The 15,587-nt window shown below is 37.6% G+C and overlaps 1 protein-coding gene across 7 annotated transcripts in view; it reads left to right on the forward strand.

The window, feature by feature from the left end:
- Positions 1-15,587, forward strand: part of TMEM117 (transmembrane protein 117) — a 423,429-nt gene that overhangs the window by 42,024 nt on the left and 365,818 nt on the right. For 2 of the 7 annotated variants that reach the window (XM_070494077.1, XM_070494075.1), the window contains exon 3: positions 865-943. The exons of the other annotated variants lie outside the window; for them this stretch is intronic. The gene's annotated coding sequence lies outside the window, so the exon portion shown is untranslated. The remainder of the gene's footprint in view (positions 1-864; positions 944-15,587) is intronic. 7 annotated transcript variants of the gene reach the window in all.

Below are 15,587 nucleotides of genomic sequence, written 5' to 3' on the forward strand. Positions count from 1 at the left end.
TTTATGCTTTTTGCTTTTTCACATTTCATTTTTTTGAATGAAAGAACTTTTGGGGGAATATACCTTAATAACCACTTTGCTGAAATTGTGAAAAAAGTAATACATAGATTCCACTCACATTTCATTCTTAGAACAGCGAAGGAATCTTTCACCTCCCAAGCAACCGTTGGATGACAGCCGCTCTGGGAAGGGAGCACGACCTTGGGTGAGCCAGCCCTTCAGAACGGGGCCATTCTTGGAGAGGACCTACAGCTGAGAACGTCAGCGGACAACCTTCCCAGCAGCTTGGGAAATAAGTCCTTTGGTCTTAGAGAAAGGAGGAAAGTAACATTTAATGTAGGAATATAGATTTATTTTCAGTGTCCTATTTTTGAAGCAGTTGTAAAATAAACTGTCTGAAGCTTAGTTTTTGGTGTTTTCCTTTCAAATGCTAACAGTTCTCTTTGCAACTTCTACCTAGGATGACTGTTTCCACACTTTGGTCTTGACTCTAAGCCTGCTCTTGAAAATCTGTCAATAATCTCACCCCAACTAGTGTAAAAGTGCCTTCCTCTCCAAGTTCAAATGAAAAGCATTTGTACGTAATGCCGTTCTAGATGGGTTCAAGGTCAAAGTATTGTCTTTTTTCTTTTTCATCAGATTTTAGGCCTAGAGATAAGGAATTCATCTAAGGGTTATTTTCTTATGAAAACTATTAAAGAAGCCATTGATTCAGTTCAGTTCAATTAGGTATCATGTTATATATATATCCTAAAAGTATTTTAAAAATTCATTTGACTTTTTTTGTTAATCTAAAGAGGAAACCTGGGTAGAAAGTGCTTTATTTTTGTCACTCTCTTATTGATTCCTTAATGGTTTTCCCAGAGAGGTGATCACGGACATTGCCTGTTCTCTTCAAGGACCGTCCTCCTCCACACTCAGTAGCTTCTGACTGTACTGAGAGGTATGAGATATTCACGTTTGACGTCTCTCCATTTCCTTCTTCCATACTTTGTTTGTCTGTTCTATTTAATATGGCCCCTCTTCTTTCCTTACCATTTGTTGAGTGCATCTCATGTGTTAAATACTCTTTTAGGTGCTTAGAATATGCTAGGGAACAAAATACACGAAAGTCCCTGCCCTCACTGGGCTTACAGAATAGCTCACATTTATATTCTTGATTCCGTTTCCATTCTTAAGCCCATGTCTTAATATTTCCTTTGGAAAATACCTCTTGAATCTTCACGCTCTCTACCTGCTTTCTAAAGGTATACTCATATCCACTTACTCAAATATAATTTTCTCATAACCAGGCTACCCTAACACTGGCATATTCTCTTATTTTTTTACTCCGTTGGTTGAGTAGTCTGCATCTAGTGTCTCATCTTCCTTAGTTCTCCTTCATTCCTTACCCTCTTGTAATCCAGTGTTTTACCTTAAAAGTTTGCAAAATTTCCCCTAGGAAAATATAGTCACACATTTATATTTTTTTTTGCTTCTGCTGCTACCATCCTACCTATCTCTTGGACCATCGCAATAATAGCCTCTTTCATAACTGGCCTTTTTGGCAATAATTACTTCAGTCTTCAAGTCCATCTTATAAGCTGCTGGCAAAATATGCCTTGTGTTGGGAGGTCCCCAACACCAATCCCAGGTTTGGTGATTCATCAGGAAGACACACAGGCCACAGTATATATTAGTACTCAATGAGTGTGATTATGTCGAAAGGATACAGAGCAAAATCCACAAAGGGAAAAGAAACATGGGACAGAATTTTGGGGAAACGAGACACAAGCTTCCAGAGTCCTTTCCCAGTGAAGGCACACAGGACATAGTTAATTTCTCCAGAAACGAATTGTGACAACATGTGTGAAATGTTCCCAACCAGGGAAGCACGTTAGAGACTCTGTGTTGAGTTTTTATTAGGAGCTGGTCACATAGGCACCCTCTGCCTGGCACATATCCCAAAAGGAAAACACGTGTTTCGTGTAAGCCATATTATTCATACAAACAGTTTAGGCACTGTGAGACAGCCTTGTAGGTTGTAGAATGATGGGAACCCTTCCAAAATCCAAATGCCCCCATGCCAGCAAAGGGCCAACTTTGCAAACAGGCCTTTCTAAGGATAGCGGTTCAGGCCTGCTCTGTTAACTCTTTTCTGCACTCTCCTCCTACCATGTAACTCTGATATTCATTCATTCATGAAATATTTATTGAACATCCACAATGCACTGGGCACTGTGTTAGGTACTGGAGATACAGTGATGAACAAAACAGATAAAATTTCTGTCTTGTTTTGCTTTTGATCTGGAAGGGAAGATAGATTAAAAAAAGTGTAATATAATGTCCAGTGGTAATCAAGCTTATGAAATAAAATAAAGCAGTTTAATGAGATAAAGAGCAATGAGGTGGGCACTACTTTAGATGGGGTCACCAGGGAAGGCCTGTCTGAAGAAGTGAGCTTTTAGGAGAGACTTGAAAGAGCATCCAGGCAGAAAGGATAGCAAGTGAAAGGCCTACAGGTGAAATGAGCTTGGTGTTTTCCAGAAACAGCAAGAAGATTGGTATAGCTGGAGTGGAATGTGGAAGGTAGAGAGTGGAAGGAGATAAGTTTGGAGAAATAGTCAGAAACTAGATTATGTGGGATCTTTTTGGAGGCCATGGTAAAAGGTTTGAACTTGATTCTAAGTATGTTAGAAATTTCTCAAAGCATTTTGAACAGTGAGTGATATAATCTAATTTATATTTTAAAATGATCATATTAGTTGCTGCATCAGAAACCAAGGCAGAATGGTAAGAGGTCAAGAGTGGAAGGACAGAGATGAGTCAAATGCTATTCTAGAAATCTTGAGACATCATGGAGGCTTGGACCCGGGTGGGAGCAGCAGAGAGATGAGAGAGATTATGACACTTTACTGCTTAAAAACTCTAATCACTCAATTGGCTACAGTGTGTAGTTCTGATACCTTGCTCTGATCTTCAACTCATTTCAATCTTGAACCAACCTTTTTCCCACTAAAAATTTCTCAGCATGAGCTCTTATATACTCCATATTTAAATCAGCATAAATCTCTGGCCATTGCTTAAATATGATAGATTTCCTTACCTCCATGATTCGTTTTATGCTCAGGTCTCCTTGTGAAAAATGATAATCCCTTTTAGCTATTCTTTTGCACACAAATGTTACTTTTCTTCAAAAATGTTACTTTTCTCCCTTTCCGTGAATTCTTCCCTATTTTCTACTTGAATTAATTTCTCTTCTGTGGTCCCATATATTTCTCTTACCTATTGCTGCCTAAAAATCTAACCTAAACATTCTGGCTTAAAATACTGATTTTACTTTGTCATGATTTTATGGGTCAGAAATGCAGGAAGTGCTCAGCTGTGTTGTTCACCTGATATGTCATTAGCCAGAGTGGCTGCGACTGGAGGGTCTATTTCCAAAATGACTTCTTCACTCACAAGTTTGGCACCTCAGTGTTTTTTGGCCTTTCTCTGTCTTCACATGGTACCTCATCCTTCAGGGCTTCAGTTTCTCACAGTATGACAGCCTTTTATATGGAGGCTGATGACCTCCAAGAGACCAAGATAGAAGCTGCCAGTCCTCTGAAAGGTTAGGTCTGGAACTGGTATACTGTCACTTTCATCATCTCTATTGATCACGGTAATCACAGGCCAGCCCAGATTCAAGGGACTGGGAGAAAAAGCTTCATTCGTTGCCAAGAGAATGACATGGGCCTACAGGGAGGAAAAGAATTAATGGCAGCCATCTTGGAGACAATTATCACACATGTAGCACTTTACTCAAATTTCTATTTTCACAATATTTGTTGGTGTTATATGTATTTGTATAGATGTCTTATATCCCTTATTAGATTGTAAATTCTTTGAAGGAGAGAATGGTGGTTGATTCTTCTTTGTATTTCTAGTATCTAGTCTGTTCTCTCACACATCACAGATTTTCATGCCTGTTTTTTGAATAGAATTTACATGGCAGTATTCTTAGAAAATATATGCTGAAATGAGAAAACACTCAGTTCAACAAATAATTGTTGAATATCTGCTAAATTCAATGGGTTGATTAATTGTAAGGATTGAACATTTCTTCCATTTGAATAGTTTTACAGTTTACAGGTAAAGTCATTGAACATTTACTGGGCAAAGTTCTGTGATGTGTGCTTTGGAGAATACAAAGATTAATAACAGCATCTTTAACATGCATTTTTGAATTTGATTCTCACAAGTGTCTGAGGTACATGGAGAGAATTTGCTAGCCCCATATTACAGATGAGGGATGGTTAAGGGAACTTTTGGCAGATCCGGACCTGTAATTTAGTCTGTTTATTTCCAACGCAATGTTGAGGTTTAATGCTTAGTTTCAAGGCCCTCTAAAATGTGGCCATAAACTTACCCTTCGATATGTACCTCTCACAACTCTTCAAGTACTGGATATTCTTGTTTTGTGAACAGACCCGTAACTTTCTCATAATTTTGTTGATGTTTCCTTCTCTTTTCCGTTTATTTATTTAGAGGTTGCCTGAAATAAACACATTTTTTGCAGTCCATCCCTCCTACACACCCTTTTTGAATTCAGCATCAGCCCGCTGCCTCTGCTGAAGGCTTTGGCAGCCCTGATTATACCATGTGACTTCCCCTTACTGCAGTTGACTGGACTAGGGATGTGCACATGACCCAAGGCTGCTGAACTCATTAGCTGAGCCACAGCTGATCAGCTTGTCAAATTCTCTAATGAGTTTGCACTAAGACCGGAAAGTTTCTCTTTGTGATACATGTCCACCCTATGATTTAATATGATTTTGAGTAAAGCAACAATATTGGTCTGTGCACAAGGAGAGAAGCTGCTCAAGAGAAAAACTGGAGAATCTGCGAGGGTGCTTTGGTCCTAGTTGCTTCCCAGTTCAGCTTCCTGTAAAACTGAACTTCACCTTAGTTTTTTTCTCTGTGAGATTACCTCTCACATTATTAAATAAATCCTCCTTCACTTGAGTATTCCTTTGCTACTCAAAATGCTTTGACTAAAACATTGCCAGATTCAATATTTTCTCAGTCCATGTCTTCTTCAATCTCTCACCCCATTTTTCAACTGCTGTCAGAATGCATTCTCAAAATATTTGTTTTTCTTGACTTTTAAGGTACTGATTCTTCCAGTTCTTTTCTCGCTAGATAGCTCCTTCTGTACTTGCCTTTCTTTTTATCCTATTAAATATAGGCCAACTAAGGTTTGCTCTTGGCCTTTGTTTCCTTTCTCCATACTTTCACTCTTGTTCTTATCTGTTCCCATGGTGTCAACTGCCGTCTCTATGACAGTGACTATTAAATAGACTTCACACACACATACACACATGCACACACACACTTCATAGCTTTGACTTCTCTCCTAAATTCCACTGTTTGCTTATTGGCATCTGAAACTTAATGAGTCAAAACAGAATTCTTTATCTTTCCCTCCAGATGAGTTCATATAGCTACTGGATAATTTTTGAAGTAACTTTCTCTTAATCCTATGAATCTGAGACCTCATGACATTTTTATTTTCTTTTAATGGTGTTATTTTTCTCTTAGTAATATAACTGTAATTTTTTTATACCCTTCTGGGTATTTTCAGTGTCAAACTAGACTTTCTGGATGTATAGTGATTAATACTGATTAATAATAGATCCTACCTGAGTAATGACTGATAATAGTAGACCCTATTTGAACCCACATTTATACTCCTGGCCTAGATTTGGCTGTGGGATGGGAGACTGTTTTTGTCTCATATATAATCCATTTTAGATATCTAGGATGCAGGAAAAGGGTGACTCCAGAGTCCCAGGAGCGAGTTGATCTTGTTGACCTAATATAGTATCCCCTAAGCAGTTTTCTGTGGGTGAGAGCATCATGTGATGTTGGTGTTGAATAACTCACTTCACAATGTCCAGCACAGTAGTTAGTTGTACTCTAACAGACTGCTTCTCTTACGTAACACTTTTCTTGAAATTCAACTCCTGAACTGATTTGTTAGCATTGGCAATAGAACCGGGGAGTCTGAAATCTACAAAAGGTAGGATTGGCTTTAATGTGAAAGCAACTTTACGAGTAGTTGGAAAAGTCACCTATCTGACTGATTTGAGATCTTCCAGATTCTTACTCCATCCAAAGAAGACAGTAATCATCTTCCACTTGGCATGGGGTAGCTGTTGGTCAGTGGATGTCTATCAAGTGTATGTGATGTGCAGATAACTAAGCATTATGGAAAGATCAAAAAGATCTTGAGAATAAAGCTCCTGCCCCCGCACAAGAATCTTGCAGACTGTTGAGAATTCAATATAAGTTCTAATTCAACCACATGGGAGTGGCTGATGATTATGCTCTTTTGTTTAGACTCATATTGCTTAAAGTCTCGTTCTGAATATGTTTAATTAGGAAACCTAAAATATTTCCCTTCGGATGCCTCCAATTGAAAGCATCCTAATAGCAGTGAGCTTTGTAAGGCATGAAGGAAAAGCTGGGCTATCTAGAGCACAGTTTACTGAATATCATTACTGATGGGGCCTCTGTCTAGAACACAGTGGCAATTTATGTTCATAATTTGGTAAAGATTCTGAACTGTCTTCTGCACTATCACAAAGATAAACTTACTTTCATTGTATGTTAGGGGATTTTATTGTGTGCAATGTAAAACATTGGTAGTCCGTATATGCATTTTGAAATAGCAATACTAAGCAGCCTCCTGTCTTGATCATTCTGAATAAACAGGAATTCACCACAGGGTGAATTCAGCATATTGGAATCATGTGGGAAATTGTTCTTTGTTTCCTTAGTAAGCCAATTCAATGAACAGAAGACCTTCGAAATTTGTTTTCAATGTATTTTCCCCACACTTTAATTACTTTTGAAGTGAGAATGTACAAAAATTACTAACTTTCAGCAACTGTATAAACAACTATCATTCATTGAGCACTTGTTCAGTGCCCAGCATAGTGCAAGGTACTTTGCGTACATTCTCTTTAATTGTTGTATCTTGAATTAGCCGTATCATTAGTCCTAAGTAGTGTATTAGAAAGAAAATGAGCTTCAGAGGCAGTCGGAGCTGGATTTGCCCCTACATAGATATGTGACCTTGTTCAAACTACTTTTCTTATCTCTCAAGAGGTTTGTCTTAAAGATTCATATATATCCATTTTATCTTCACATGTAGTTTAGTATAAAGCTGGTCAAAATTGGTACTATTCAGTAAGTGTTTCTTCTAATCCTTTCCTGTTGAACTGATTGGGTAAGAATTGAAGGTGAGTTTTTATTTTGAAATTTGGAGCCCACCTACAGTTTTCTCAATCTTTTCTCAAAGTGTCTGATTCTCCTAACAGCAGTAAAAATTCGCAGGTGGGATTAGTCAGCTGGAGTTTGCTGCAACACGTGGCATTTGAATAGCATACTTAGATACAGTATTTTTGGTGTATTTGCTTGCTTGCTTTTTCCTAAGATTTGCTTTAGAGATCTGCTCGCACGGTGTTCTAGGGATAGGGGCAGCCCCACACAGAGAAAGATTAAGAAGTTGTAGCATTGAGCACAACTCTTTTGGGAAATCAGCCTTGTTAATTTATTAAAGAATTAAAAACAGAAATCAATTAGATCCTTTATTTTACTTGAAGATACTCTCATGCTTTTAAATTATTTTATGTTCTAATTCCTTCTCTTTTTTTTTCAGGCTATTTTAAAAGCAATGCATGCTTAGTATAGAACATTTGAAAACTGCAGAACCAAATGATAGAGAGAGAGAGAAAGACTGAGAGAGAGAGCAAGATGTAAAACAGAAAATTAAAACCACCTGCCATTTCACCAGTCTTGACTAACCAGAATATGATTTTGTTTCTGGATTTTTCCCATTTCATCAAGTATTATAAGATAAAGTAATTTTTAAAGACTATATGGTTTCCCATCGTATAGGTATCCTGTAATTTACTGAACAAGTCTCATTGCTTACTTAGGTCATTTTTTTTCTGTTGATATAAATGAAACGCTTTTCTGTATAAATTTTTGTCTAAATATTTGAATATTTTCTTTAGAGAAGACTCCTGGAAAGGGAATTATTGGGTCAAAATAAATTAACTTTTTAAAAAGTTCTGGAAACAAATCATACAATGGCTTTCTGAAAAGAATGGAACAAGCTACATTTCCATCTGTAGCATATAAGAGTTCCTTTTCTTCAAATGCCTTCTTTTTCAACAATAGATCATTCATTTGGCCCTCTTTAACTTATTTGCATTTACCATTTTCCTCACCAAAAATATTATAAAATAAATTTGTATGAGTGTAAGATGAGAGAGCAGAGCAATCACAGAGCTACTAACTGGCTTTTTAGAAGGATTTATGAAGACTAGCTGAAGCATCTGAAGGCATATTTAAGATCTATGTTTCATAAGGAAAAAAGTGTACGTGTTCCATGAAACTATTAATCTTTTCGCCTAATCATTTTTTGGAGGGAGCCTAGGAGAGAATGGGATTCAGTATGCAGCAAATATTGTACCAATTCTTGTGACATTATGTAAAATTTGTACTTTTTTCCTGTTATTTGGTGATAATGATGTCATATTATATAGAGAAAATGATAATGTTAACATTTCATGGCTTTGGTAAGGCTATTGATGACCCAATGTACTTCAGTTTATAAATCTACCAAAAATCCTTCTTGATCAATTATGTTGGTGAATTTACAACTGGTTGCGTTACATCTTGAGACAGGGTCAGGCATGACAGTATTCACTCCAGTGGAACAGAGGAGGTTTAGGGGATCTGGAAGTTGGAACGAGACATTCCCTTGAGTGGAGGAGGTTGAGGATGGGATGGGATGTGGACCAGAACGTAACCACAGACATTGAGGGGAAAAATATGTTTGGGAAGGTACTTTGTGGTATACAGAGAGAAGATGTAATGGTTTAATCAGGACAGAGAACCAGGCACAGAGGGAATTGAGCAAGGGACCCAGTTACCACATCTAGAAGATCAATTAGGACTTGGTTTCTGGAACAAGGCAGAAGCCTGGTTGTGAAAACTTTGCCAAAGGATCAGTTCTTGGAGTTGGACTAATAGCAAGGTTGACTTGATATCTAGTGTCCTATATTGAGCTAAAGTTCCCTCCTCGTGAGGATGCGATTGTTCCAAAGACTTAGATAAGACTGAACATCCAGGAGAGATTAAGTGGCTCCCACTGTGGAGAGAGAAGGCATGGGAGTAGGAGGGTATTGGAACTAGACAGACCACCGTAGTATCACCCAAAGGTGACCGTCAATGTTTCAGAAGAAGTTAGAGGGATATATAGTGACCTAGAGGAGCCAGTCCTCGATTTAGTGCTATTTAACACTTCCATTAAATTGATAAATTAGAGAACAAGCCATTAATTACTCAAATGACATTAACTAAAATAGTAGCTTGCCTTTTGGAAACAAGATTTTAATATTATTTTGAAAAACTGGATAAATGATTAAAACCCAGCAGTAGCTTAGCAAGGACAAATGCACAACAGCCCCTTTAAATAGAAAAACAAATGCTACCAATAAATTAGTCTGCTAAATTACAGACTAAAGGATTGAAGACTTTTATTTTCTGGTTGACCTTTTCTAGAAAACGTGGAGTATTGATGGAATTTTTAAACTGTGACATTAGTAACTTTATTCTTGCCATTTTAAGGTCTCCTGAAATTTGCTTGATTTTGTAGAGTTCAGTTACATTTAGAGCAAGAATAAAATATTTATCAGACCTCTCTTGGTGCTACTTGGCAGGTACTTTTCAGACTAAGTATTGTATTTTTTTGGCTACAAGTCAAGGAAAGTGGATACCATGAATTTATGAAAAGGAAAATCTGGTTTCTCTAGTGCTGGATGGGAAAAGGTCACTAAGCACTACTAATTACTGCTTCTGCGGGTGTTTTAATAGGAACTTTCCTAAGAGATTGAGTGTGGAGGACATGAGGTCAACTCAGTACAAGAAGGAGTTATTGAATATAGAATAGAGAAAAATACAGATTAGCTGAGAAGACAGAATGAGTCATCCACTTTCCTTAAATGGGAGAATCAATGCAGCAGAAAATTTTGTTAGAATGATTTTCATGTGTTGCACTAATAATCTGCTTTCAGTTTCACTTAAAATTATTATAATACTTGAAAACATATAATCCACTGAAGTTGGCTGGTTCCTTTTTAGATACAGACAGGATGAAGAGGTTAGTGATAAGGGAACATTTATAGCCTGAGATGAGAGCTTTTGGGGAGTTCTGACATTAGAGAAAATGTAAAAAATGTCTGATGTAACTGCATTTTCTTTTTTTAAGTTTCTGCCAGTGGGCTCTTTTTCTTGGAGATTATTCAACCCAAGAAACACTGTTTATCTGGCAGCTCAGCTCAGTCTGGGTCATTTAGATGCCTAGCCATGGTTATCTGGTTATCTGACCTCTTAGAGCAGGAATCCTGTCCTTTCTAATCTTTCTACCCCAAGAGTGGTTGAGCAAGTGTTTATTTCTGCCTCAATGGCTCCTTTGTGTACTCAAATACCATCATTCTGATGTCTTAGCTTTTTCTTCCACAAAATGAAACAAAGCTCAATTCTTTAAACTTTTGTTGCTATCATATTTAGTGATCGTGCATTCACAGGGTATTGTGTTCTATGTAAGTGAATGCATGCTCGTTTTGCCAGATAGTATAATTTAAGAAAAGAAGCATTTTGACTTTTCTAACATCAGTCTGCCTCAGCAACTCGGCATCTTCACAGATTAAAAAGAATGATTTTTTAAAAATCTTTTCAAAATCATAAGATAAACCAGATTCTTTAAATAGTTCGCTAAAAGAAATTTTATTTCCTTAAAAACAACTTTTTACTTAAAAAATCCTTTGTGATATTAGTGTTTTGTATTATATCTTCATCTTTCAAATGGAAATTTCTTAGTAAACCCTGAATTACTTTCAAGCATTTCGTGATGTAAATAGTCGATTTTTAAAAGATTGAGAAGCTATTCCTTTCATATGTGAGTCAAACAAGCATTGAAATTAGTGGGAAAAATTCGTGACTAGACAGGTGAGGTGTTATTTGCTTCTAAATTCAAATGGCAGAGCACACTGTTTGAAGGTATGTCTGTTGTCATAGATTTGATCCTTGAGTTGCCACTGAACCTCCACGACCTGAAGAAAAATCTTTACCCAGTTCAGGAAAATGTTTACTTTCCAGTTCAATCTGCATATATTAAACTACACTTAACTTTAGGCCTGAAGATTACAGGGCATTAGATGCTCTCTAGCGTAAATATTAAAATTGATTTTGATATTACCAATTCTAGAATCCTCACCATGGCCTTTCACAGGAGATGCTTTCTCCCTAGGTCCCAGCCAGCTCTTTTGTATCACTTGATCATTTATCACCCCCAGGTGAGTGCCTTGGCTCCATCTCTCTGATCCTCTACCCATCTGAAGAAGAAAACACAATTATACAACTAATATTCTCTGTACCCAAGAAAAGCAACTCCTTTATATCATTATACCAAGCAGTTTAATCCCTTCTTGTACCAGGTTCTTCATTCCAAAATAACACTTGCTTCAACATTTGCCTATCAAAAGGTCTGTTTTTGAGTGTACGTGTGTGTCCCTTCTCCTCAGGATTTCTGGTCCCCTAAGTTGTGCAGAGAAAGCCCTGAAATGGCAGCTTCAGTTCAAAGGCATCAGATGACTTTCTTAGTGCTCAAGCTAGAATACTTGAAGATTTCTTGTTCATTCTCTTATCCTCAATATGCACCCATTTGGGTTTTTGAGACCCATGATGGGAGGGTTGGGGGGCGATCCTGATGGAGAATGGGGAGCAGAAGATAATCTTCCTTTTCTTCTGGCGAATCCCATGGATCAAGATTTTCTCCCATTGCATTTCTCCCATGACATTACATTAACTGTTAATCAATTCACATAGACTTTTTAAGTCACGTGTAATTTTTGGTTCTGTTTTATTTGTGTGTGTGTAAAGGATAATGTGAGAAATAGGTGTGTTATAAATAACCTGAAGTGTTCAGATTAGAGAAGGATGAAGACAAATTTGCTCATTTAGCTTAGGAAGGTTACTTAGGCCTGGAGCAGGAACTTTTTCCATGAACTTCTGGATGTAGCTCTGGCATATCCTTATACTTTATAGAGAAGGGAGTAACTCAGCCCCCAGCCTATTGACTACCTTATTTTTCATTGTCTCTATGTTATCTTATGATCCTATGCGCTCAAATCCCCAAAATCTTTCTGTCGCTTTTGTTTAGATGAGGTGACCGAGTATAGTTAAAAACATATATTTTCTTAGAATTATCAAATAATATCATTACTGTTTACTTCTTTATTTTTATGTTTTGCCTGTAATGATTCTGTTCATTTTTACCAAATAGTTTTACCAGCATGCTAATTAATATACATTATATTGCATTCTGCCATTACTAGTTTTCTACCCAAACATTATTGTCTCTATAACATGCTTTCTTTTTACTTCTATTTTATTTTTTCTATTATATTTATATTAACACTTATTCATGGTTGAGCAATGTGTAGTTGATGAATTGACTTGTCAAACAAAGCTGGTAGAGTGGGAGCTGCCTGAGGGCAGGGATTTTGTCTGTATTCTCAGCACTTATGAGTGCCTGGTACGTGGTAGATACTCAATAAATATTTGTTCAATGAATGAAAACAACAAAATCTGATTTTTGCCCCTTGGTTAACATTATCTGTAAGGTACTGATGTTTTTATTGGTGCTTATCCATGTCATTGTCATTAATACATAGCCTTTAATTATTTTATGTCCCCCAAGAAAATCAGTCTTATTATTTTATATTTACATTTATTTCAACCAAAAGTAAACTTCACAGTTTGAGTATCTACCTATCATATTTTCCTACCATGATTCTGATGACTTTAAAAATCAGAGCCTCCTCCAAGGAAGGCTTGTGATCATTGAGATTATTCACAAAAAGTGTCCTAGGCTTTGGAACATTCCAAACGAAAAGTTCAAAAAATGTTTTGAGCAACTGGAAGTGTTTTGAGAGATGGAATGCTTTTTATAATGTATTTTTATAAGCCCTGAGTCAGTGGTTCTTAACCTTGTTGGGGCCACCACTCCTTTCAAGAATTTGGTATCTATCAAACATCTGACCCTGCCAAATGCACATACCAACACATGACACGTGGCATTTCCTTTAAGAGGTTTATAGGCCTCTGAAAGCTCCTTCATGAACTGTCTATGCGTTCTTGGACTCTGGTGAGGAAACCTGACTTTAAAGGTGTACCTACTAAACTCTAATTCCTTGAGCTCACTGCCTGGATCCGATTCATCCTCTACCACAGCAAAGTGCCTTATGTTTAATAAAGATTAAACATCAAAACATAAAAACAAAAGTGACACCATGTCTAGCACTAAAAAATGTCATATTGTTTTATGATCATATTTTAAACTTCTTACCGTCCATGTATTCACATACATAGGCTAATAAAATTTATCTTAGATACCTGTCCATCCCATTGTGAATAAAGGACCTAATTATACCCCTAGGGGAAGGGCACTAACATTGAGGAACTTGTTACAAGGCTGGGACTATCAGAATGGCGTTTGCAGGGGTACTGGACACAGTGGGAAGGAGGCAAATCTGACCGTGTGCAACTGTCACTCTATTTAAACCCAACATCCAGTTGTTCTCTAAGTTTATGAGTCATTCCATTTTTGCCACTGTGTGACAAGTTGCCATCACAACTTGTGCTATATTATCTCTAGAAAATCAATACAAATTGGATTTATGCAAGGCACAGAATCACACAATACACCTTTAAAAAGAGAATAAAGGAAAATCTTGTCATTTTTAAATTAAGTCCTTTGTTCACTTCCATCATAGCAAAAGAAAATAATTCCTTTTTCTTTGTTTGCAGAAATACAATTGAGAGCAGCAGTATTACAGTGACCGAATATTAAATATGTCTTGTCTAATAGGACAAAACATATCATAGTCTCTTCCGTTTATATTGATACATTTCAATAGACTTAATTCTCCCATACATTTTTGGGGTGTTAGGTATAAATACCCAGATGAGAAAGGTAGCAATGCTTTATCCTTTCTGTGTTCTCTTTGGTGCATCCTGGGGTAGACAAAGGATCACAGGAGAAGGCTTTGGCTAAATTCAGTTAAGTGCAAGCCCTGATCCTACAGCCTGATGTATAACCAATATGTGGGGGAGTGGGGGACATGAAGGAGTTAGAGAGGATAGGTTTGGAGGGCTTGCTAGTAACTTATCTGTGGAGAAAAAACCAAGTAAACTTGCTCTGGTTCTGCTTTGGTTTTGCTCCTCTTCCTCCCCATCAGTACTTACTCCCCTTCTCAGACCTGCAAGTCTAAGAGTCTTAGTGCTGATGCACACACTCTTCATTCTTCCTTTAGATTGTGAACACAGTTTATACTCCCTTATCCCTGCTCCAGGTCCAGTGTGATGATTGAATGAACTAATTCGTTCATTTCACAAATAATTTTGGAGCTCCTACTATGTGCCGAGCATTGTGCTGGGTATTCAGCTGAGAACAAAAGCTTACAGTCCCTGCCATTGGAGCTTTCAGCCTTTGGTTGAATGCGTGATAGAGAGAGTGAGGGAGAAAGATATGAGGAGCAGTGGGTTTCTTTTACAGTCTGTGACTGATAAATCTGCATATGGAAGAATGCCAGGATGGATGAAATTGGGCAGTAACAGTGGTTCCTCTTTATTCCCCTCTCTTTCATTCATGAAATCAATTCAATTTTGGATTGTGGAACTGTCTAGAAAGTATTTGGGTATATGGAAACTTTGGGATCAAAGGGAGAAGAAGCTGGAGGTTTCAGAGGGTAGGGATTTGATCATTTTTGGCTTTGTTCATAGTGTAACAGTTATGAGTCACTCTTTAATACTCTGTGGTATAAGTTCAGCACCCCCAACCCCTCAGCAAATTTAAATTAAAACTAATTATAAATCTGCATGTCAGAAAGTCTAGTATCTCCTTCTTGAGATTTCCTTCTCCTCTTGATTTGCCCAAGAACTCCAGCAGCTCGTACTCTAAAAGGATAGTCTGACTGACTTCTACTCCCCAGGGCAAAGCACTGATGTTTGAATAGTGGTATTGCCATTTCTTCTTTGCTTCCACACCATGTCAGTGTTGAATGATGGTCCCTTCTAGGCCCACAGATATCCGTGTTCTGCATTGCCTTCAAGGTCCAGGTCCTAACTCTGAGGGAGATGTAGCCACCCTTCAACGATATTCACCAAAGATGCTCCACACTTGGATTCTTCCTTCAGTTAATATTCCCATGACCAGCCATTGCCCCCTAGGGTCCACGCACTGCATCAGGCGGCTGGAAATGGAGGACAGAGCAAAATCGACCCTTTTCTATGGACCCTGGTCATCTTGTTTTGAGTCTAGTTCATCAGCCATAGCTCTTTTTGCCTCAGGGAAATTTTGTTTCTAAAGCTTTATTACCCTTCTTTGCCACTTGACCTTGTCTAGTCCACCTGATAAATCTCCTTGACTTAAACCTTAGTGCTCCTTGTGCAAATCGGTCTACATCCCCTTCAGTGACTAACTTTGC

This window comes from Equus asinus, chromosome 22 (assembly GCF_041296235.1).
Source record: "Equus asinus isolate D_3611 breed Donkey chromosome 22, EquAss-T2T_v2, whole genome shotgun sequence".
Lineage (NCBI taxonomy): Eukaryota > Metazoa > Chordata > Mammalia > Perissodactyla > Equidae > Equus > Equus asinus.